This window comes from Gymnogyps californianus, chromosome 2 (assembly GCF_018139145.2).
Source record: "Gymnogyps californianus isolate 813 chromosome 2, ASM1813914v2, whole genome shotgun sequence".
Taxonomy (NCBI): domain Eukaryota; kingdom Metazoa; phylum Chordata; class Aves; order Accipitriformes; family Cathartidae; genus Gymnogyps; species Gymnogyps californianus.
In genome coordinates, this window is record NC_059472.1 from 119,646,939 (window position 1) to 119,671,666 (window position 24,728).

A 24,728-nucleotide genomic window follows, 5' to 3' on the forward strand; every position below is an offset into this window, starting at 1 on the left:
AAGAAAAGAAACACATGCCTAAAATCACTCTAGCTGCATTATGAAAACATTGAACAGATTTTTGGCACAGGACAATAGTCTAAATTTATATTTCATCACAGACTGCTGTACGTGTACAAAGAAAAAGGAGGGCAGGAGCAATGACTCCTTTCAAGGGGACACACAGAAAACACAGGATCTTGTCACTGAACTGGTGTCTACTGGTGAAACCACCAAAAGCGACCAAGATCCAGCAACCCTTTCTCTGCTGCAAGCCAACATACTGCTCCTGAGAGCAGTCTGGCCGTCAGGCAGCACTGCAAAGGAAAATGGCAAACATCACTGCATTAGTCCTTACAACAAGAATGCATCTTGTGATATACAAGTGGCATTTCTTCTAGTTCCCATCTCAGATGCTGCCATCTTAGGAGAATGACAAGGCAATTGTCCATCAGTCTGTTGCCTCCTCACCATCTCCCCTCACGCAGCAATCATTGCTGTCATGAATGTCCCACTAAAATTGACGCTTAGTTTCTACCTCGGATACCCCACTCACAGCCTTGCAGCTCCAGAAAAGCTCTAAAGAGGAAAAGTAATCATTTGACAAATTTTGCCACTAAGCTGCTAGCCATGAAAGTGTTCCCGTTTTATGCCTCATGGTGAGATAATTGTTTTCACTGTCTGTACTTTTGGTAGTTTTCATTTTGCCTATCAATCTATGTACCATGGCTTGTAAAGTTCATAGCTATCTAAAAAACAATCTATAAAGCAGTCTCTGCAGAACTCCACATATGAAAAATCAGCCTGTTCAGGTCTTGAGGCTTAGCTGTCTCTTAAATTCACAAAGATTTGCAATGCATGCAGAATTAACACCACACAGCTTAGAATTCCCCAACAGCATGTCAAAACTCTTTCCTCTTCTTCAGGCAGATGCAGCTGAGAGGCACATCTACCACTCATCCCTGGCAGTGGCCATTCAGTGAGGCATCTCAAGGACTGCCAACAAATTTTTTGCAGTCTCTGAAACTCTATCCTAGCTCTCAGTGAGGTTTTCTGCCTTGATCTTACAGATCTTGTGTGGAGCACAGCACAAGGTTATAATTCAAGGCAGGTACTGCTTAGTTGTCTAAGCCTTCCAATTAGTGTCCATCATGTGCTCTTCTCATCCTCAAAGGCTGCACTACAACACTGCAGCTGCTTAGGTGGTAAATAAACAATTCTTTGTCACCCAAGTGTCCAGGATAATGCTTTCTAGTCACAGGTACCAGTAGATAAGCACAGCTTCCCAGAATAAGAGGTGGAACACAGAGATCATTAAAGCAAGAAAACGTCGGTAAACAACTTGCTTCTCCTTAGACAAAACAGGTGAGAATACTTATCATTCTACTTTCCATCTCTGTTTTTTATCTTCAGCTTTCCAAGTGAACCCACACCAAGCTTGTACTGAAGTCAGCAAGGGAGAACGTGATCCTATTTATGAACTGCACAGCCCATGGGGGAGGACAAGCAATGGGACAGAGCGTGCAGCCAACATGACTGGGAAATTCCTTTCAGTCAAGGACACAAAGAAGAAAGTGCCTCACACCTCAGAAGCGTCAAGACTATCAGTCTTGCTTTGAAATCAAAGCCTATCACAACAGATGACCTCAATCAGGGCTACTCTGTTTTCCTCTTTATGTCTTTTTTTTACTGCTTGAAGAGTTGCACAGAGAAGGGAAAAAAGAAAGAGTCAACTCTTTGTCTGGAATTTTTGGACACTGAACAGCCCTGGTCAGAGAGGACTAGCTCATATCTAAAATGCATTTGACAACTGTAGGTGCCCAGATCAACTGTACAAGACCTGCCCTGTGGATTAAACATACCAAAGTGCAGTATGTTCAACATGACTAGAAACAAGCAGAACTGCTGCACGTGTGCAGGCAATGGCTTGTAGTACAGTGAGGGCTAGGCATCCATTTAGAGGCACGCTACTTCTTACTGGCTGATGTGAAGCAGATGCACTGAAGATTCGTCCCTCATTGTTTATGCTTTGCTTGTACAGGTTGAGGAAGAGACTTTGAAAAACGTTAACTACTTTTTAAGGGAAAAATCAGTCAGCTGTTTTTTCCTAGAGAAACTGCTCATCCATCTAGCTAGAAAGATTATCTAGCCTGCTCCATTTTTCATCCCACCTAAGACTAAATTCTGACTGTAAATTCAGTAGGTTTCCAGACCAAACTCCAGACATGAGTGTGCCTGGCATTTATAATTAATTTTCCTAACCAAATCTGTTTTGGAAATTGGAAATTTGGCTTCCTAACCAAAACCAAGTTTCCCACTAGAAAACATCCAAATAACTTACCATCTGAAGATGCAATGCACCTTCAGCTGACATCCCTAAACAAATTCAGTCTTGTAGGATTTTTCCTCAAAATCTACTAGCTAAGACACATTTTGAATAATTGGGGCATTTTTAATACAGAGTAATACATAGTCCAGCATTCAGAGCAAGTCTTCCTCAGGCAGCAACCCAATCCAAACAATTTTCCTTGGTTTTCATTTTAACCAGTTTATAATCTCTCCATCCTGCCAGGCTGCAAATAAAATACTACTTTTTTCCAACAGGAACGCTATTCACACAGTAGTTCCAACTTTGCTAGAACTAGGATGTAGAAGGTGCCAAAATCATCCAAAAAACCCTATCCCATTGACTGTTGCTAGTTTGGCTTCTCTGAACTTAACCAAACTTCCTTCATTTAACACTGTCTTTGGCTAACCATACTGGAAATGGCTATTTAACCATAAGCTTAGTATATTTCCTCTGAAAGAACATGGCAAAAGCCCAGATTTTTCAAGTGATTTGTCTTCAGTTCATTACCAAAGCTGAGATCATTCCCAACTCTCACAAAACAGCCTCTATGATCTTTAGTGTGGAGCTGGATTAGTTTTTCTTGCTATGTAAGCATTTGGATTTGACATTTCCTTCCCACAAAGTTCTGTGCTACATGCTCTTGTGTGAGGGGAGCTATAAGAAGTGTTATAATTTCATCGTATAGTTTTAACCTATTAGTGATGTTTTTTTTTTTAAAAATACCCAAACAGGTGAAATGCCTGAAGCAATTTACTGTGAAAAGTTGCTTTGGATGTGGAGTAGGAAAGGAGGGGGAAGGTGGGGGTGATGTCAGTTTGATAATGCAGTTGCTAGAAGAAAACACAGTTTATATGGGTAGTAAGGGTCATCAATAAAAATCGTGGCCATCATAAAACACTGTTACGATATAAATGTGACAGCCATGCTGAGACAGGGCTGTTGGGTTTTTAACTGCACCATGAAATATGACGTTTTGTAGTGTTTTGTGTCAGTTAACAGTGGCAGGGCCATGTTCAATGTGCGTCTGTTTGGTTGCAATAAAAACATTTGAGCTCTACTTCATTATTTAAATTGTACAATTGAGTTGTTCAGAGCTGCAACAGGGTTTAAGATGTGCAGCTGGGCTATGACTGTCATAGTGGGATTTTCCACTTCTTGGAAAAATGCTGTGTGAGGACTTGAATTACAGTCAGCTTTCAGTTGCTCTTCAGACAGATTCATCTTGCTGGATGCATGATAAATGAATAAATACATGCATAAACAAATAAAACAAACATTACAGAAAGACGGGGGGGGAAGGAAAAACTTGTCTGTTAGAAATTTAATGTATAGCCTAGGCAGCAATAGCAGCTGGACAGGAGGTCAGCTAGACGTACAGTTGGTACCCCAAAAAAATGGACAGAAATCAGTATCTCAGTCTTCCTGACTCATAGCCATGCCGATCCACTGATACAGCTGCAATTAAATATTTATTAGGAAACTTTTCAGGGTCTTCTAACCTTGATGGAAATGGTATTGTGCTGTTATTAGGAAATAAGCCAAGGATGTGAAGTGTCTTTTTCCATGGGTTAAGGATGATGCCAATTTTACCAGATACTACTCAAATCAGTTCAGCCATGTTCTCAGTGACAAAACTCTGAAAAGAGACCAGAGCTATCCCTTCACAAAGATTTCTTTGGCATCAAAGCAAAAATTCAAATGGGAGCCAGTTCCTCTTGGACAACAGTTTTCAGGACTTTTGCCATACTTCTACAAACAAAGTATTAAAAAAAAAAATCTCATCTTAACAACCACAAATTATATCTATTAAGTTCAAAGAAAGCAAAAAATGAAACTTCCTATGCTTGGACAAAAGAGGAGACAGTGAAATGACCCTCATTGTACAGAAAAAAAAAGTACCATTATGGAAAAGAAAGTCTGTTGGAAAGAAATAAAATAACAACCCCATTTATAGACAATAGATAAAGAAGAAATTTAGCAACGTTATTTCAAAAACATTCATTTCACTGGATTGCTTTAAAAAGCAATCATTTCACCGGTAGCCTGTTTCCCAAACAGTAATTTTCTTTCACCTGTACCTTAGTAACACCAGAAAAGCACCCCCGCTCAACCCAATGTCTTCCCTGGGTAAGAGAAGCCTGTGCAGTGACTCATTCAGAGCTATGAACCAGACAGACCGGCCAGCTGGCTTCTGCCAGACAGAGCCTAGAACAGGCAAGTTTTACCTGCTTTTCCCTCCCTGGAGGAAATTAATTCATTCCTTCCCTTCTAACCAGCCATGGAGGCTGTTCTATTATTTTTTTTTTTCCCCCAGTGAATTTTTGGGAGGAAAAATAAACATGGAATAAGATGAATAGTTTGTTGTGCTTAAGCATGGCAGAGTAATGAGTGTAGACTGAGAATCACTAGCTTCAGTTCAGCTGCATGGCTCATGTAAATTAATCCTTTAAATAGCCCTGAACACACAGCATATGTCTAATGCATCCCAACCAACCATCACATGGCCACTGAACACACAGCTCCAGCTGCTGCTCCTATGACATTGAAGTTGTCAAGGGCATGCCAAACAGGCACTCAAGGGATTAGCCGGCACTTTTGGAGACAGCATTAACTGCTCAGAGTGTGTGGATTTCACAAGTCTAATAAGTACAGAGGAACCTGACAAACAGATCCAAATGGTTGAGGTGTCCCAGAACAACACAAGACACTGACAGGTCAATCTGCTTAGTAGAAGTACTTCCTGGTATCAGGGAAGCACTGCACACTCTAGAAAAAAAAAAAACCCTAGTATTATCATCACTGGACTCTCTCCATTTGCTCTCCATCCCCATGGCATGAGAAACAGGGCCAGAATGAGCCCTTGGGACACAAGAATGAGTGGTCTCCTTCCTGTGCTACAAATAACAACACGAGAAACTATATCCAGCAACAATGTCTGCCACACCAGGCTCTGTGTCACCTCCCTCTGATATCCAGGCAATAAGGCTGTTATCTTTTGTGCCAGAGACTAAATTGGTCCCCATGAAGCCTTGTGCCTGGGAGTCACGAAGGTAATTTAAAGCTTTATTTGTTCACCTTTTCCCCCAAACAGCTCCTGAGTGGACCACGTGGTTCCACTGCTTGGGCCCTGAATTAAGAGTCTGAACAAATTGTGCGCTCTCAGTCTTGTCCTTGTTCACCAGAAGAATGCACGCGGTTCTGTCCTCTGCGGAACGTTAACAGCTGCTTTAGTAGCAAAGAAGCATTCCCAATGAACGCTAAAAGCCACCAGGTTTCTGTAATGCTGGACGAGATGCTTCTCCTTTCATGTTTTAATCTAAAATATTAAGCCTAGATAGCAGAAGAAAAGTATTCGAAATGATGACTGCTATGGGATGTTATTAACTGGTTTTCAAACTTCTTTATTAGAGAAGTTGCAAAGATCTCAGGGAAGCAATGTCTAGAATCCTAGACTTGAGGATCATTTAATCTTTCTCACTAACAGGAGCTTACTACCATTTAGACTATGTCTACTCAAAGATAGGCAGTCAAGCATATGTGAAGGGGGTCTGCCTGACCACTGTGTATCTTACAGCATTATTTGTACAACTTTAACTCAGTAGAATTATCTTAGCATGAGACTGGCATACCACAGTGTCTCATCAGCCTTATTATGTATCCTAAATCCTCAACTGTTTCCTGGTAAGCTACATTTATGTCTTAGCTGATTATCCACTTAAACTATCAAGTACCAATTACAAAATGCAGTAACATTAACGTCACAGATGCTTGGATTCAGAGAGAAGCAACCCCAGATCATTTTTGGGATAATAAATTGCACTACAGAGGCAGCAGACCTCCATATGAAATGTCTGTCTCTGTGATTTAAAATAAATAAATAAATCATTCTGGTGTACAAATGACTCATTCCTAAATAAGACTTTAATTAGTTAGAAATAAACCATAGTATAAGTTTGCTTACAGCACTGCTGCAAACAGGCATTAGGATCACATTCATATAATGGCATTGGCAAGTGCAATTCCTTGTGCAGTGAACAGGAAAGCGCCTCTTTTAAGCACTGTTTTATGGCTGGTCCTCGTGGAATAAAGTCCCAGGATTTTGTTTTCCTCACACAGAGAAGTCTGAAGAACTGAGGCAGTTCTGTGGAAGAAGACTTGCAATCTGTCCCTGTTCACTGCACCAGCTGAGCTCCTCAGGCTCTAACAAACTGCAGACATTCAAAAGCAAAACTTGCTCAAAACATTCTCTCAGTTCCTGAAGGTGGGGTAAAGTCAACCCAAAACACCATAGTGGCACTGTCAAGATCAAGGTGTCTCACTGTGCATCCTCACTGCCTATGTCTGACCTTACATTATCATTGTAACATCAGCTTTCCAGCCCTTTCCGTACCCTTCAGAGAAGGCCAACCTCTTGCACCCTAGGCGCTGGAAATCAATCATCAATGCTGTTAAATCATTCAAACAGTCACTGGCCTGGTTTTGACAATTCTCAGGCACACTTTAGGAGTTAGCAATGTGCAGACGCCACCCCAAGCAAGCAGTTTACATGTGGCTATCTTCTGGAAGCCAAGAAAGTTTAATTATATAGAGATGAGCTGCATGTAGCTAGCTGTGCTCAGGGCCCAAGAATGACTCTGGGCATGCCAGTCACACTTGATTTATTAATACTGATGCAGCCACACCGGCTAGATAAGATAAACAGCTTCCAGCTGCAGCACTGTAGCTTCTCCCTTGCCACATGGCCTAATGGCATAGGACAGGTTGTGGCTCCATCCTGAACATCCAAGAAGAAGCATAAATCAAAGTACTTGAGAGGTCTGTATGTCTTTTGATCTAGAAACCTCGGTCTTTTAGCTCAGTGTGGAGAAGCCACAGGTTCTCCCCCAGTAGCCAGCAGTTCAGCATTGGCCACTCACCAAAGAGAATGCTCTGTCTGGGAAGACTGGTGTTTAGTCCACTTTCAAGCTCTGACCGACTTTGCCTTAGGTCCCCAACTGTCTTCCTTCCCCTGCATATTGCTTTGACAACATTACTTACCTTTCTTTGAGAGAAATACGGCTCCCTTATACCTTCATGGCTTCTTAGCTCTCCCTTCATGCCATCTGTTACCTCTTGCCTGCCTCCCTGCTGACACATACCGATAGGCTTCTCTCTCAATTGTGCAGCAAAAATGCATTAAGGGAACTATTTCCCTTCTTGCTTTCTACTCCATCTGAACAGCACTGTGACAAGGACAGCTCAAATTGAAGAAAGAGGAGGAAAAAGAAACAAAGAAAAAATATACAGAAGATACAAAGCAAGGGGAATGAATCCTATAGTGCTGTGAAAGAGCAGGTTGGTGTTGGTTTTGGCAGATCACTGTAACTTGAAAAGTTTTTAAGACAGAGTCATTAAATGGTTTAAAAATTGATTGATTTACAAATGGAATTGATGAGCAGCAGGAGAAGCAAGTGTTCAGAGAAGAGCTGCTATAATCATGTAAGAAGTGCCATCCTGAAGCTGACCAGCCATCCATCTACCCAGTATTCTGTCTTCAAGGAAGAGCATACCTGAAAAAGCCTTTTATTTCCCCTCAGGACGTAATCCTTGGCTATTGAAAAATCTTTCATTTTAAAATGCCAGTGGCTTAACACTGAGTAAATAGCTAGGGCTCTAGAAGAGAGCAGGAATGAATTTTGGCTCAAGTGACAGTGTAAGAGTACAAAAGGAATTAAAAAACCTCCACAAATGACCCTTCCTCCCCCCACTTCCCCCTCTTCCCTCTAGAACTCTTCTTATGTACTAAGCTGAATATCACCCCACGTATGCTGCCACCAAACTAACATACAGTGAATGTCTAAAAAGACTCGAGGAATTACTTAAGAGCTCCCAGAAGGTTTCTTCCAGACCTTTCCATGGTGGCAGTAATGCTGTGCTCTGTAACTGCGCTAGGCTGAGGTGCATGTCTATATTTCTACATCTGTACCTATCTACATATAACTCTCTTCCTTCAATGTTCCCAAAGCATTTTACAAACAATCTGCAGAACCCGTTATTAAATCAGGTAACATAACCTTCTCACAGATGGGCGTACTGAAGAGCAAAGGTAGTTTGTGTCACAGAGCTAATCAGTTAAACCAAGCAAATCAGTCAATCAGCTGTGAAGTTGGGAACTCTGACCCCGTGTCATGGTTTAACCCCAGTCAGCAGCCAAGCACCACGCAGCCGCTCCCTCACTCCCTGTCCCCACCTCCCTGCTCCCAGTGGGATGGGGAGGAGAATCGGGAAAGAAGGCAGAACTCGTGGGTTGAGATAAGAACAGTTTAATAACTAAAGTAAAATATACTACTAACAATAATAATAATAATAATGAAATATAATATTAATAGTAATGAAAAGGAATATAACAAAAAAAAGGAGGGGGGGAAGGATAAAAACCCACTGATGCACAATGCAATTGCTCACCACCTGCTGACCGATGCCCCAGCAGCAATCCGCGCCTCCCGGCCAACTCCCCCTTCTTTATATACTGGGCATGACGTTCCATGGCATGGAATAGCCCTTTGGCTAGTTCAGGTCAGCTGTCCTGGCCATGCTCCCTCCCAGCTTCTTGCACACCTGCTTGCTGGCAGAGCATGGGAAACTGAAAAATCCTTGGCTTAAGAGAAGCGCTACTTAGCAACAACTAAAACATCAGTGTGTTATCAACAGTATTGTCACACTAAATCCAAAACACAGCACTGTACCAGCTACTAAGAAGAGTTAACTCTGTCCCAGCCAAAACCAGGACACCCCATCTCCTCCCCTTGCTCAATTTGCTAAGCCACATGCACATCGCTTATTCCTATTTATGTTGCCTTCCTCCCTCCCTTCCATTCTTCTTATTTCATGAGTGAAGTGCTTTTGTCAGCACAATTCCTTAATAAGAACAAATGAGAACGAATATCTAACATCTCTTTGCAAAACCAAGCATAAACCATTTGCCCCTTTTTTTTTTTTCTTTTTTAATCCTACAGAGATAATTACCTGGCCAGAATTGAGAAGGCTGGGCAAGTAGCTTCAGTCCCACAGGGACATGAAGAACAAAATTCAGTGGATGGATCTGCTCATCAAGCAGGATAAACACTGGATTGTACATACTTCAGTAATCACTTATGCTAGCTGGGTTAAGTGACAACAGGAGCTACAGAGGCTCAAGTTTTATACTTCTTCAATATGTTTTGCTCTATTAAATAAGAGAAGAGAGTACACAAACCTTCCACTTGGAGAAGGAGCTCACTTGAAGCACTTTCACACTGGAAATTATTTCTGGAAGAGATTGAGTGTAATTTGGGGAAAAATAAAGGAAACATTATAAAAATAATCTTTTAAATACAATTAAAGGTTTAGTTGAGGACTTAAGTTTGGTGGACTGTGGAAAAGAAGAGAGGAGGAAGGAAGAGTTTTACCTGGATTAAGAAGACTTTATACAACTAGGCTGGACTGCCCATTTTTTCATGTAGATTAAGAGTTACAGAAAGGGAAAGGACTCACACTAGAGATCAACCTCTCTCTCCAGATCATGAGTTTAGTAATTATGGTTATGCAACACTGCCTCTTCCCTAACGTGGGACTGAATCCACAATTTCTCCTGGCTGACAACCTACTCACCACTGAATTTTCCCAGGACGTTGGAATGCAAAGCCCCATGTTTACTGCCAAGCCCTAAAAACAATCACTTAATAAACCACCTGAAAAGACTCTGTATAGCTATAAAGGGGGTGAGCAGCGAGAGCTTTAGTTAGGAAGTCTTGCTGACTTGAGGCAGAAGTCTTCCAGCAAAGTGCATCTTCTCCCTTTATAAGCTCTGTTAGTTTAAATAACCTGTAGCATACGCTTACCCACTTGGCTGATTGTACTCTCCTGCAGCAAGAGACAGTCACATGGTTACATGGCTAATGTTCAAGAAGCAATGCCTCTACCTCTTCATACCCTTTAAGTCAAGGGGTCATACACTTCCTTTTCCAATTTCACCATCTAGCCATTAAGGTTTATAAACTGCTCCATTATTACATGAAATACATAGATTCATCTTGATCAACTCGTCAAATGTCATTCTACGTTCATGAACTGCTTAGTGCAACAAAGAATGAGCCTCTTATTGAAACTCATGTAAGAACCTGAACCTTACCTTGAGAGAAAGAGGAAATTATGGGCAATCTGTCTTTCAAGTCACTGAAAAGTGTATTGGGCAAAGCAATGGAAATATGACACCAGGAACAATCCTGCTTTGGCATGGCAATGAATCAAGTTATCTATGGTCTTTTTCATCATCTGCTGTTTAATTATGTGAATTGAAAAACAGTATAAACACTCTGTAATTATTAATTTAAAAGACCTGAAACTACTGGTATTTCATTTAATAGATCAGAACAGATAAATTATTTTTAAACTGTATTCTGATACTCCTGTTCACACCAAATAGTAAATTGGCTGAAAATGACCTACTGTAATAACTGTGGCAGAATATCTGAAATGACATTGGCTTAAGTACGAAGCTGTGAAATCACATGGTCCTGAATCAAGAATAAGTACCAGAAAGTTGTCTAGTTTTTAAGGTAATTTATTATCTTATTAGACTTTTCTGGCACTCTGCAGTTAGCTATTACATTTTGAATTATATCTTTGCTGAATAAAGGAGAATAAAAATATTAATAGTTGAATTCTTCCTTCCTAGGAAGACACAGGAGTAGAGAGAAAAGCTGTGCAGAGGACTAACTAGTACTTGCCATTCATCCCTGATGTTCCTGGAGTGTTCATTATTTTTTTCTGATCTAAAGTAGACTATAATGTATCAGCCTTTTAAATACACACAAGTGATGCTGGAATCAAGAGATGGTGTTCTTCGTAAGACTATAAAAATACAGTAACATAACAACACTCATGTACTGCAAAATGATAAGAAATTCTGAGTTTGGGCAAAATATAATTTTCAAATACGCTAAACAATGCTGTGAAGTACAGAAAGTAAAAAAAAATAATCTGAGAGAATTACAACAAAAGACATGGTACAAAAACACTGTAATTCAAACTATGATCATTAATAGCACAGGGCCAAAATCTTTGATATTGACTCACGAGTAAATAGGAGAGGGAGTATCTCATCCATGTTTGTGCAAATAGTTCCAAAACAGAAACAACAAAGCTGCTTTACCTCGATGAATGACACCTTCTGGAGAAGACCATTTTACAACAACTTTATCCACACTTTGGGGTACCACTGTTTTGAAGCCGAGAAACCAGTATCATGTCCAACAAAAGTTCTGCTTACTTCAGTGATCTCTAGGGTCACTGCAGGACCACACAGTTTCTAATTAACCCTATTTTCTTGCTATCAAATCTTTGCCATACTCCTGTGATCAGTTCTGTCCAAATAATTGAAAACAATTGCACAAATACACTGAACACAATTTCAACCATTAAGTCAATAGAAAGATTACTGTTAATTTCAGTAAGTGATCCCCATGTTTTTTTCAAAAATATTTATGATGTAGTCTGTTTTCTGCAGTCAAGATATAGGCTTAAATTACTGAAGATTGCCTTGTACTAAGCAGGGACCAGATTATCCTTTCAGCAGAAAATGCTGCATAAATATGAGAAAATGCCCCTAGGGATTCCCTTGTGGTGATACCTCCACACCAATTTAAAAAAAAAAAAAAAAAAAAAAAAAAAAAAAATCACAGTTCAAAATGCAGAAGCAGACAGTGGAAATAAATTCAGCCATGGGACACGTTCCAGAAACCAGTGGACGTCTGTGCAAATACCCTGTATCTCTGTAATAGTTCTTGCCCATACCCCCACAGAAGTATGGTATCAGCTAATTTTTCTGTTACTGAACAGTATTTGTGGTCAGTATGTTATTTTGGATGATGGACATGTTGCAGCAAAGCAGTGAGCAGCTGGCTATTTAATACCAGGAACTGGGCAACCCCTCTTGAAATAAGAGACTAACCTTTTGTTAGCTACTTTTCTCATCACATCGTGTATGCCATGAGGGAGATCCGAACAGAACCCACCTCCGCAACTAGTTACTGTATTTAGAAAGGGTCTGCAGTGCCAAAATGCAAAGTGATGGATTACTTCTGACCTTTACCTAGTTAAACGATTACCCAGCTGTCAGCTACAGACGGTAAGCTCCAGTGATAAGAAAACAGCTTGAACAGTCCTTTGGTGATCACGTTTTGCAAGTTTTGCTGCATTTATAACACAGTAGCAAAAAGCCTGTATTAGACCTGACGTGATAGTCCCACTGATATTAGAGTAGAGTTCTGCAGGCTCTCTACAGAACAAGCGTCTTAGCTTTTAACATCTATACAGAAACTAGAGGGTCATGAAACAGGGATAGGAGAGAAACAAAAAATGGTGGCTGTGTTTTGGTTGATTTTAAACAAACTAACAACCAACTTGCCTTGCACATCGGTAAGGGCATTCTATTGAAAAAGGTGCCTGAATGTTGTCAATTTTCATGCACTACCGACCACACGGCAAGAAGCAGTTCAGTATGATTCCTAGTATACCCAAGTTAAAAAGAAAGGCAGTGCCAACTGCCTATGGAAGAGATTTATGATTGCAATGACCTTTCACTTAAAAGTTGATTAAGAGCCAGACTATTTCTGTGAAACAAAAGTAGAAAGAAGGTGGGTTAAAGTGGACACACGGAAGAAGGTCCTAAGGGAGGAAACACTCCCAGGAGCTGAGACTCCTGATTTCTGTTTTTGGCATTCCTGTTGTCATAGCGTTAAGACCTTGGGAGGAGGATATATGATATCAGACAGGGCTAGCTTCCGTGATTTTACCCAACACCATACTTCCAGTCATAAATAGCTGCACTAATTACAATATAACTACTCACGGAGCAGTGCCTAGCATAAGTCAGATACTGCCTCAGAAGTGTATTGTGAAGTTTAATTAATGCACGCAAAATACTTGGAAAGCCTGAGACTAGTTCACTGCATCACTGCAAGGTAGTATGCCACAGCTGCAGAGCTCTATTACTAGTAATTTGAAGAAAAACAGCAAATGATCCCCTTGTTGCAATATATCTGAGTACTTGCCATAACCCACTAACGCATTTGATATCAGACAGGGAAAATGAAGGCGATTCAGTACAACGTGAGGTTAAACTGGAAATAAAAAGCATTGAAAAAAAAAATCTGTGGAAAAGTTTTCACAGCTACCCTTCCTGCAATGTTTCAGTGAGTTATCCTCTCCTCACATAAAAACTTCTTAATTACAGTCTTTGAATATCCCCTGTGGATAGTTATCCATGTCAGATTTCAGGATATTAGATTAAACAAAGAGCTTATGCTACTTGTACAGAGTGTGAAAATTATCTTCCAACCCCCTCAATGCCTTCCCCAACTCTGTCTCCCAAGCCCCTGCCTCAGAACCAAACCGCCACAGCTGCGCTATCAGATGGTTCTTGAAAACTAAACACATTTTGAGAAGTAGCCAATTATTTATTTCTAATCTTAGATATAAACCCCTACCCCTTTGATATTCTAACACTTTGTATGTTTCATGTATAACAACTTTCATCTACAAATCTTAAAGCACTTCCCAAACATACCTCTGTGCAGCAACACCACACCTTCCATGGGAAATACACCGTTATAGACAAAGTGTCAGATTTTAAGATGTCTTGCCATATTTGATATTGACGTGGATAGGTCCTATTGGTAGCCTTCAAATCGGTCAAGGCTAGCTGCCTAGCCCTTCTGATAATGACACTGAGCAACAATCGGTGTTTGTGTTTTTTAAAGATCCTAAAAGCTTTTTAAATTTGTTCATTTACTAGCCTGTAAATAGGAAACCTGACAGAAGCAGCAGAACCATTCTCCTCACCTGCATTCAGTTATTCCTTTCACTATGAATGATTACAAGATCTTAAAAAAATGGATCTTTGATATGAACACAAATTTCTCTCAAGGAACTACATTTGTTTAAAAGACATTTTTCCACATTCCTCTTTGCTCCACTGGAACAGATGCACACCTTAGATGAAACTGTGCCTCTGATATCTGAAGTGGTTAGAAATTTTTTGCAATTCTTTCAGGAAAGATCTGCAGGAAAATAGGCAGAACGGCTTCCTCTATACCTGGACACTTCTACTGATCAGTGCAGACAGTCTTCATACTTGAGAGCCAACACTCTAGGGAAATTTTTAAGGAACATGTCCCTAACAGGTTTCATCACATCACTTTGCTATGCCTTTTCTACTTGTGCAGGGGCAAAATCACAACACTTCTTTCGCAGGACCTGCTTATGTGAAGAGAGAAAGAAGGGCTATTTCATTAGGACTGCTTTGCTGTGATCTGCCATGTGTACAGCACATGCCTCAGGTCATTCTATTTTGGTCTTTTATCCTGAGGTTACTTTAAAATAAGTGGTGCCACTTACGTCAGATAGAAATCAGGCATTAGGATTTCTCAACCTCTTGCTGGATGAGCTATTGAAAATTATCACCTCCACTTCTTGCCAAAATTTCTTTAACAAGTTCCAAATTTCCTTCACTCCTCCAAGCCTGAAAGTCAGGTGTCCTGCAACTTGAATCATGAGAGCAGCAACATTAAATTAGAAAAGATGCTGGATGGAACAAGAGTGGAAACTCGTAAGAGGTACCCAGCAGAAAGTCACTGGGAAGTTATGCACAAGTGTGTGAAGAGCACAAAGCACTGTTTTCATACATATAACTGAAGCTGCAAGAGATAGGCATGATGTTACACATGCCTGTCTAATAAGTTTAGCACAAAAGAATAGGAATGCTAGCATAACTTCCTTGTAGATGAAGAGATACCATGTAAATCTATTTGATCTGAAATTAGATAAGACAATAAAATGCTAACTACCAACATGAAAATGTGTTTGATTTTTTTGTGACCAAGAAGCAGAATATTTCTACTTCTCTACAGAGCAAAAGTTTAAGGGATGACACAGTCCCAGGAGAGAAACACAAAGAAGATCCCACTTAGTGTAAAGCTGGATAAAAACAGATTGATCACCTGTAAGCAGACAGCTAAGATTAACCTGGAAAGGCACAGGACAATGAAGGAAGAATTTCAACAGCCTAAGGGGAAGGGTGGAAGATGTCAAATTCTCCAAAAGGGGAAAATTAAGGCAAGACATAAACATATGGAGTTTGAAAGATGAAGAAAGATGTAAGCTACTGCAGAGAAACAGAAAACTGAAGAATACAGTATTATTAAATCGCCAAAGAAAGTCCAAAATAAGAGTAGTGTGGTGGTTCCTGCCAATTGGTACCTGACAACCTCCATTCTGAAAGCTATTAGGTTGTGTGGCAGAATCAGGAAATAAAGTAGACAACACGTGCCTAAGACAACGGAATGTTAAGAGAGGTTCTACTCAAGGACATGAAGATTACATCTGAAAAGAGGAAGCAACAACTGCAAATTAATGAGCCTCTTGTGATAAGTAAAACATCCTTCAATTTAAAGAAAAGCTCTGAGAATAAGATTTTACATGCACCATTTTTGGTGAATAGTTGCCTGTACCATAAGATAACACAAGAGCAGCTAGCAGACCAAATCAGAAAGAAGAATAGTACAAGGTGACTCTCTGAAGTCATTCTTAGCTTTGAAAGTCTCTTCTGGAGAATGCTGTGGAAAAGAAAAAAAAGACTCAGCATACAAGGCAGAGTAGCTGAACCACCTGAAGTTTATAGACAATATACCCTACCTCCAAAATTTGACTAAGCTGAGCAAGGAAAGCCAGCAGTGGATGCAGCTAAATGAGCAAAAAGTGCAATTCTTCAGAGCATTCAGAAAAAGGACTAGTACAAAGAATGTAACTTTCAAAAAAGCACCAGACAAACTCTTCTTTGAATAGCTATAAAAGAAAGCAAGAATTATGACACTGACATAATCAAAAGACAACCCCAACAGAAGATTTAGGATATTAAATACTTATTTGGTAGTTCACTAGGATGCCTAGACAAAGCTGCCTGCTGATTATGTTGTTCAAACTAGATCAAAGTCATATAATAACAGTACTCTGCATTTTTAACAATCTGGATCTTCAGCATCTGCACATGCATTTTTTCCCCTCATTTTGTTCCCAAAGTCAAACAAAGCTAGTACTATTACTCCATTTAACCAAAGGAAAGATTTAAGGTGGATAAATTAAGTAATTTGGCTAAAGCCGTGCAAAAAACCCCAATCAGATCTTGTGGGTAAGACCATGCTCAGATCATCTTTGTCTCATTTTCTAGCAAAAGAAATCACTGTTCCTTCTTCTGACATAGTTTATCATATATATCATTGTCCCATGCCTTTTAATACACATTTAGAAAGATGCCAACAATTTAAATTTGGATCCCACACTGAAATGCATGAAAACATACTTTTACAGAACATTCAGAAGTCAAAATCTTTCCCCACGTTTTAAGCACTTTGATTCAGCACTCAGCTAGCTCTTTGCAGCTATAAACAACTCCAACTATGTGCAAAAGAGGATGCTGGCTTTCACTCGTGAAACTTCACATGATGTGCTTCTGCTTTCCTACTCACGAGCATTCCTTTGACTTCTTAGCATTGCTGTTGGCATGCTAAATGCCTAAAGACACTTGTTTAAAAAAGAATTTTACTTTGCATTTCCTTTTATAAAGGCTTGTTTTTAAGCAGTATACATCTAACTAAATCTAAGCAATTAGCACATGCATGTAAGGAGGAATAAAAAAAGAGATGAAAACAGAAACAAAAAAGGTTATATCACAAATAGAGCTTTAAAAATGCACTTTTAGTAATCTTACATGTAAGTAACAGCACATACAGGAATAAATACACAAGTCACACTGTATACACATTTGTTAACATTTTCTATACTGACTTAATTTCCAGTATGAGGATCTTTATTTACAGGGACCTCTTTAGTACAACAAGGGGATGCTGTCTCAGCTGCAGCCTCACCTTGGCAGACAGATTAGAGTTTAAAAGTTCAGTTTGGCCTCTTTCTTGTAAGAAGCTGAACTCCAAAACTGAGTCTCTCCTGAATTTCTATAGTTTTCTGTATTGCGTTTACTATTATCAGTTCTTTTCCTGAACAGCAAATAGTTGAAATGAAGTGTGACCTTTTTACTCACTTTAAATCTGACCTAGAAACACACAATTGAAATTCAACAGACTGATCCTTAATCTAACTGAGACTAGGAGTGGTATGGCCTACTCACTCTGCAGAAAGATCAACCCACTGGTGTAAGAGTATTGAGTGAATAGCCAGGTCTGGTGCTTGGTTTTAGAAGTGGAATTTAGTTCTCTGCTTTGCATGATCCTGGGCTAATCTCAGTGGCCATCTGTATGGGGGGGGTGGGATAAGGGCATTTTGCCACCTCACATAGCTGATACGAGGTTGTCCTCAAAACCATCACTCGTAATGGGTTGTGAGGAACCTGAGGCTAAAAGAAGACACCTAAAAGTGTCCCAGTTCTTGTTTCTATGTTTGGCAAGAAACCAGAGGAAGCACTACACCTCCCACATAACCAGGTACCCACTTCTTTCTTTTTGCCAGTACTTATGGACTCTCTTAGATTAGTCTCATAGCAAGTTTACCTTTATATCAGATTTCCCAGTCTGATTTTACACAGTATACCAGTTTACTTTCACACCAGCTATCAAACAAAGATGTCATACTCCCAAACTTCTCCCACTTAGTGGTGAATTCCCCACCACACTTGACTGCATTTAACTGCACCTGTAAGACTTTTTTCATCCACATTGTACATAATAGCCTCCTACCACCTCAAAAGAAATGTTATTGCTTACTATTAGGAATAGTAATCAAACTTGTCAGGGCCAGATCATCAAGTGGAGTGAATTATGCATATTCAATGGCATCAGCACAAAAAAAATATTATCAAAACAACTGTATTTTCCATCTAGTCATCAGGAAGTAATTGCGGCATCTCACATGCTATTTGAATAGATGACTAAGTAGCAACAAGTGTTTAGGCATTCTTTACTGCAGAAAAGACACTCTCCTTGCAGAAACAAATTAAAAACAAAGTTGTAACAATTCCCACTCGGTGACCCACATCAAAACTAGAAGAAAGCATTTTTTTTTTATTGTGAAGACTCTGATCTCACTCCATACCATTTTCCTTTTGATGGGTTTTAAATATAATATTCTGTGACTAGTATCCAATGTTAGTAGTAATAAATGGAGGCAAGTACAAACACACCTTACTGTTAGTTGGCTCAGTTGTTACTTCTATATCTTAACGTCTGCTTTGGGAGGGCTAACTTCTGAAGCTAACTCCTTCAGGATTTAGCTCATGAAGGATCAATGAGTTCTAACATGTTCTCGAGTAGCGACAGGGGAAAAACCTTGGATTGCTAGCTGCTATCTCATCTTTTTACTTCAGGCAGCACTGGGAAACATTGCAAAGCAGAACTTATCATTGGGGACAAGGGATCAAAAAGGCTGAAATTAGAAAAGACAGTTTGGCTGCTTTCAGTGCAAGTGGAAGTATTAAGAAAAAGTGTTTTGAATTATGTCACACAGGGCAAGTGTCACTGCAGTTAGTAAGAACTTACTGTGCCAGCAAGTGTCAGGACAAATTACACTGCAGGACAGGCGAGCTTTATGTCACCCTCACTTCCAAAAGGGAAAGGCTTCCCCCCACTGCCAAGAAGCTGCTCCCATTTCTGAGTTGATTTAAATCAACCTGCTCTTATTCAAATCAAAACAGCATGGAGGGGGTACTATAGTGACATTATGGGCAATTCTTCAGATCCCTCCCTACTTGCAGGGATCAAATGCTTTGATTCTCCACCACCTTAAAACACAATCACCTGAAGGCTACAGAGTTGCATATGTAAATGGCTGCCTGCAGGTTCTTGCTTGACCCAGCATGGTACCCAGCACAATTGAGGCTTCGTCAATGCCTGGGGTCCCTCAGCACTACTAGTATAAGTGAATAATAGGAACATCAAATTCAGTGCACCAGAAAGGAGAAAGACAGGACTAAGTCATAAGCAAAATCAATTTATTTTATTTAACTATAAGGCAATCTTTCACTGAACTGTGAACTCCTAGCAAAATGAACTGGTTTTGATTCAGCTATCCTGGAGTTTGGAAATAAATGTTTCAATTATAAGTTACCAGTGCTTCAATATAGAGAACAAACACATCTTTATGTTCTGCAGAGAAATAACCAAGAGCTACAAAATATTTCGATGAGTTGAAGGAAATTGTTATTCAGTTTTGAACTTTTCTAATACATGACTTCCTAGAAGTTTTCAGGTGCTTCTTCTTCAGGCTTTCATTTAAAACTTAGATTGCTGAAAAAAATTAACTGAAACTTGCATAGCTTCTGTTAATATCGGAATACCTGCGTTGGGTATAAACAAGAAGGTAGTCTGTTCCTTTACTTCCTAAGCTTTGTTTGATGTTTCAATCATTTCTCAGCCAAAAAATGGATAAACACACCTAGAAGGCTATCAAGAATAATGCCCACAAATAAATGGCAATATAAAAGTTCAGGGATCCAAGGTCTGGCTTTGATTTAAGCCACTATTACCTCCAGTTATTTATTCTATCCTACAGCTGCAGGCTATCATCCCAAATAGAAGAGTCACTATAGTAGAGCATCTTAGGTGCTTTAAAGCAGAGAGTATACAGCACTGAAAGAGCAATGAAGTTTTAAGTGAAGACCAAGATCGTACACAGAAGTAGCTGGGTTGCAAGCTCACATTTCCACATGACAACTCTGCAGGTATGACAGCCTTTGGCAAATGAAAACTAACAAAGCAACTCTGGGGCTCTAACAACATTTTTACTGTGAATAAGTGCCTATAAATCCGGTTAACTAAGACAGTGCAGATGCTCTGACCCCGTACATTTTTCTTAGCCACTAGTACCAGTTCTTTTCAGAAAGTACCTCATTTATGTGCAACTCTGTCTGTCATTGACTCATGTTCTGAATGGCTGGACTTGAGCTATGTCTGTGTAAGCAGAATTTGCCTCCATGTATTCATTCTCTATCCCCAGAATGGCTGCTGCAAGAATGCAAATCCTATTTGGAAGGATTACTTGCCACGCAACAGCCAGAGGCCCTGTCCAAGGCTGGGCTCCCTCCCATGCCAAGAAGCACAAACTCAGAAGCTCCAATTCAGAGAAGGACATGATTAAAGCAGGCAAGGTGGCAACACAAAATGGTATTCTCATTTCACATATGTGGAACCAAAGCTATCATTCCCCTCCCCCCCATTATATTAGGAATTTGCACTAAAGCTAGGGATTTCATAAAATCCAAGTGTAAAGAGGTTCAAACAAGAAAGCACAGACCAGGCCAGCATTTATACTTGTGGAAGCTGGCAATAACTGGTGGCAATACAGATTCCACTGGAGCACTTGTGTGTGGACACCAGGGGTCACACAAGCATCTGGGAGGGGAAATAAAACTCTTTAAAGAAGTGTCTGCTATCTAGATCTTACAGGTTTTTATGGTCTGTGTACATTCCTCTGTAACAACAATTACAGAAAATTACTGGCATGTCCCAAGTACTCAAGAGTCTGAATGTGGTTTTCCTTGTAAGTTGTATTTGCTATTACTTATCTTTGCATTTTCTAAATACTACACGCATTTCATTCCTGTTATTTCAGCACACAGGGGAGCACCTCCTGTTTCTATATACATTCCCCACCTTAGGAAGAAGATCTCTTCAATTTAGTTCTTCCACCAAAGAAGAATGAGAGTAGTGTATCTCATGCTTGTGAAAATGGCAGACTGATAACACTGGTGGCCAGTATTTCCATACAGAATAGAAACAATGTCAGTGCATTGCCCCAGCGCAGATCGTTCCCTCATCATTTAACACTGGCTGGTGAAAATGGAGAAATGGAGTGTCACACTGACTTCAGCTGAAAGCCCTCTCTGGGTGAAAGCAGACACCAGCTAAGACCAGTTGTAACTGCCCCTTTTTGCAACTGCACATCTGCCTGATTTGAGCTCCTGAGTAACACAGAGCTGGTGGTGGGGTTTTGCATTTGCTCTGTAGCAATCTTGTGTTGATCAGAATTGTCAGAATACGAACAAATCCCACATAGCCATCCCCCAGCCATGCCAAACTACATCATCTTGGAAATGAGAAATTTTACTTAAAAATTAGTTTGCTTCATGTCTTTCTCAAGTGTTTCTACCAGTTCCAAATAAGTTTTTGAAAATCTGTGTTTTGTACCTTCCATCAAAACAACTCAGTAAAGGAAGCATTCAGAATAAGTGCCAGAATACCTGGGCATCAGGCAAAAGATGCCAAGAAAATGTATCAAGCTCTCCACTACCATCAGCTTAGAGCAATATGTCATTAATTTTTATTGGAATAGATAGAAAAAAAGAAAAATGCAGCAGTTTTTGTAAACAAACCATATAACAATCCTGAAAGTGAAAGAACACTAAGACTGTACAAAGAAAATGGCATAACTACCATCTCCAGTTAGAGACATTTTCTCCTGATTAAGACCCTGCACTAAGTAGTACAGTTTTCAAGTCCACTTCAATCTACAGCAATTAATAAGCACATAAAAAAAGATGCCTTAGGTGAGTGGGAAGGTCTCCTATTAGCACATGCTAAAAATAGACAACCTGTAGAGCTATCTGAACAGATACTTTACATAATAAAACTCTGAATTTTACATGCCCTGAGGATCCACATTCGTCACTGACTTTCAAAAGCTGAGGCCTTTTCGGGTCTGAATATAGTCCAGTTATACATTAATTGTAGGCCACAGTTACTAGCAGCGAGCCACTAGAACAAGCTTTGGAGAACACCTTCATTGCCATCTTGGGCAGTGCCACAAGAGAGAGCTGCACTGCACTGAAGAGAAACAAACCAGCAGAAAAATCCTTTTGTGTCTTACCTTGTAATGGGAAGAGCAGATGCCTTCAAACATATCTATATCCATACAGTCCATTGGTTCAGATCTTCCCGGTAATAGCAACTCTTCCAGCTTCTTGTTTTCTTATTTTTAATCTGCCAGCTGGTGCAACCTGTAAATTTACAGAAGTGGGTGTGTCATTCCAAGATGACACATCTTCTCTCTTTATTCATCTCATTTTACAAGGCATTCAATTTAAATATATATGGCTCTGTGCCACGTGGCTCCTATTGCTCTCCAGAGCTTTCAGTGTAATGGATTACAGACCACAATGTTTCTGTAGGTTATTGATTTTTTGGGAATATAAGTAGAGGACTCTTTAGGATTTCTTTGCAGACTTTCCAGAACATCACATTCCATACGTGTATATCTTATATATTTGAGAACATGCTCCTACCTCATGAAATTCAAACACTTTACTGTACAAAAAAAATGGCATAACTTGCATCTCTGAATTGTCAATTTCTTTGTCAATTTATTTGTTAAAGGTTGATTCTTGTGGAAAGGGACTCAGTTACACTTAAATACTAGTTCAGGAATAGGAATGCTACTAATTTGAGAAACTGGAGGTTGACAAAGTGGCCAAGATTTATGTTCAGCAATTAAGGTAACAAAAAAGAAAAAATGCCTTCCAAAAAAGTAACTTTGAACAGGGTTCAAAGTTTTCAGAAGCAGAGTGAATTAGTGGGACAGTAGGAAAGGGAGAGGGATTTTTTTTTTTGGTAGAACTACTCAGGGAATCACAGTGAGATTAAAATGTACCTATAGCTGCGGTGCCTTCCAGGTATTAAAATTTGGTCATCCAAACCAAGAGGACCTCTGAAAACCAAGCAACAGGTTCTCTGCTTAGGTACTACAGTTTTCATCGGCGAAAGCTATGAGGGAGTCACTTATATATGCTTGACTCCCCACTGCAGACTGTACAGCATATAAAGCATTACCTGTGTACCTGACAGATACCCCTCCCCACCCCCAATATCTTGATCCCCTATATGCAGGATCCACAAGCAGAACACATTTTCATGGGGGATTTTACCAAAACATATTTTAGTTTCATGAAAGTTCGATTAAACAACAGAGTGCAATTATCTGTTTACTGGCAGACAGGCAGTCCACATTAGTTCAGATCTGCTTTGCTGAGCTGTGTTCAACTTCTCAAAGCATTTGACTGTTTCATTAGGAGATTTCACCAGACACCTCTGGCTCCAGCACCATGGCACAGAAAATGGGATGCACAACACCTGCTGCTCTCCACATTTTGGCTGCTGCTGCTTAAAAGCTGCCCCTGCTCTCTATAGAAACTGTTTACAAGTATTTCAAAGGTTAGTATAGCTTTGTATATATATGGTTTGTAGTATACACTCTTATCTAGGCTGCTCTCCCCCCACCTTTCTTACCATGGAAAATTGAAAACTAACTCATTTCAGTCAGAATGCCTAAAAGTCATCAGCAATGACATTTTATATTAACCACTTGTAGCCTTACGTCCTGGTGTAAATTCCCACCACAAAGGGTGGCACACAAAGCCACCCTGTCCCTGCATGGCAGAGCTGGCACGTCACACGCTGGTGGCACAAGGTACATCTGATTTAATTGCCATTTAAACCTGAAACTCCTGATGGAGCCAGAAAAGGCCTTGATGCTGGGAGATGTTTCAAGCAAGCTGTGCCCCCTCCTCGATGCAGACAGATCTCAGATCTGAAAGGTCATGCACAGTTACCCTAGAGTCCTTGACTCTGAGTTCTCCAGATAACGACCAACCTTATGTAGGCTCTCCTTCTCCCCCTGACAACTTTCAGGACTTGATTTTCAGTATAAGATTTGCCCTTCAGAAGTACTGGCTAAAAGGAGAGCCGGGACTTAACATGGAAAAAAAATACAACATTCACTCTTACAAATTAAGCATCAGAATGCAAACTGCTAGGAAAAAAAATAGTAAGAATGCCTCACTATGCAGGCCATCTGAACATTTCCAGACTATATTTTTATTCAGTCCATGGTTTGGGACCTTTCTAATTAGGACAAAACCTCCCTCTTCGTGACAGTGGAGCATGTAGACACTGGCATCATGTCCTGGTTTCAGCCGGGATAGAGTTAATTTTCTTCCTAGTAGCTGGTATGTGTTATGTTTTGGATTTAGTATGAGAATAATGTTGATAGCAACAACTAAAAACATCAGTGTGTTAAGTAGTGTTTATACTAAGTCAAGGACTTTTTCAGCTTCTCATGGCCAGCCAGCAAGATGGCTGGAGGGGCACAAGAAGTTGGGAGGGGACACAGCCAGGACAGCTGACCCAAACTGGCCAAAGGAATATTCCATGCCATATGACATCATGCCCAGTATATAAACTGGGGGGAGTTGGCTGGGAGGGGTGGATTGCTGCTCAGGCATTGGTCAGCAGGTGGTGAGAAACTGCATTGTACATCACTTGTCTTTTCCTGGGGTTTATTTCTCTATTTTTTATATTCCTTTTCATTACAATTATTATTA

At 40.0% G+C, this 24,728-nt stretch overlaps 1 protein-coding gene across 2 annotated transcripts in view; it reads right to left on the reverse strand.

Annotated features, from left to right (window-relative positions):
• TMEM108 (transmembrane protein 108) overlaps nucleotides 1-24,728 on the reverse strand; it is a 171,518-nt gene that overhangs the window by 141,267 nt on the left and 5,523 nt on the right. For both annotated transcript variants that reach the window (XM_050891940.1, XM_050891943.1), the window contains exon 2: nucleotides 22,220-22,349. The gene's annotated coding sequence lies outside the window, so the exon portion shown is untranslated. The remainder of the gene's footprint in view (nucleotides 1-22,219; nucleotides 22,350-24,728) is intronic.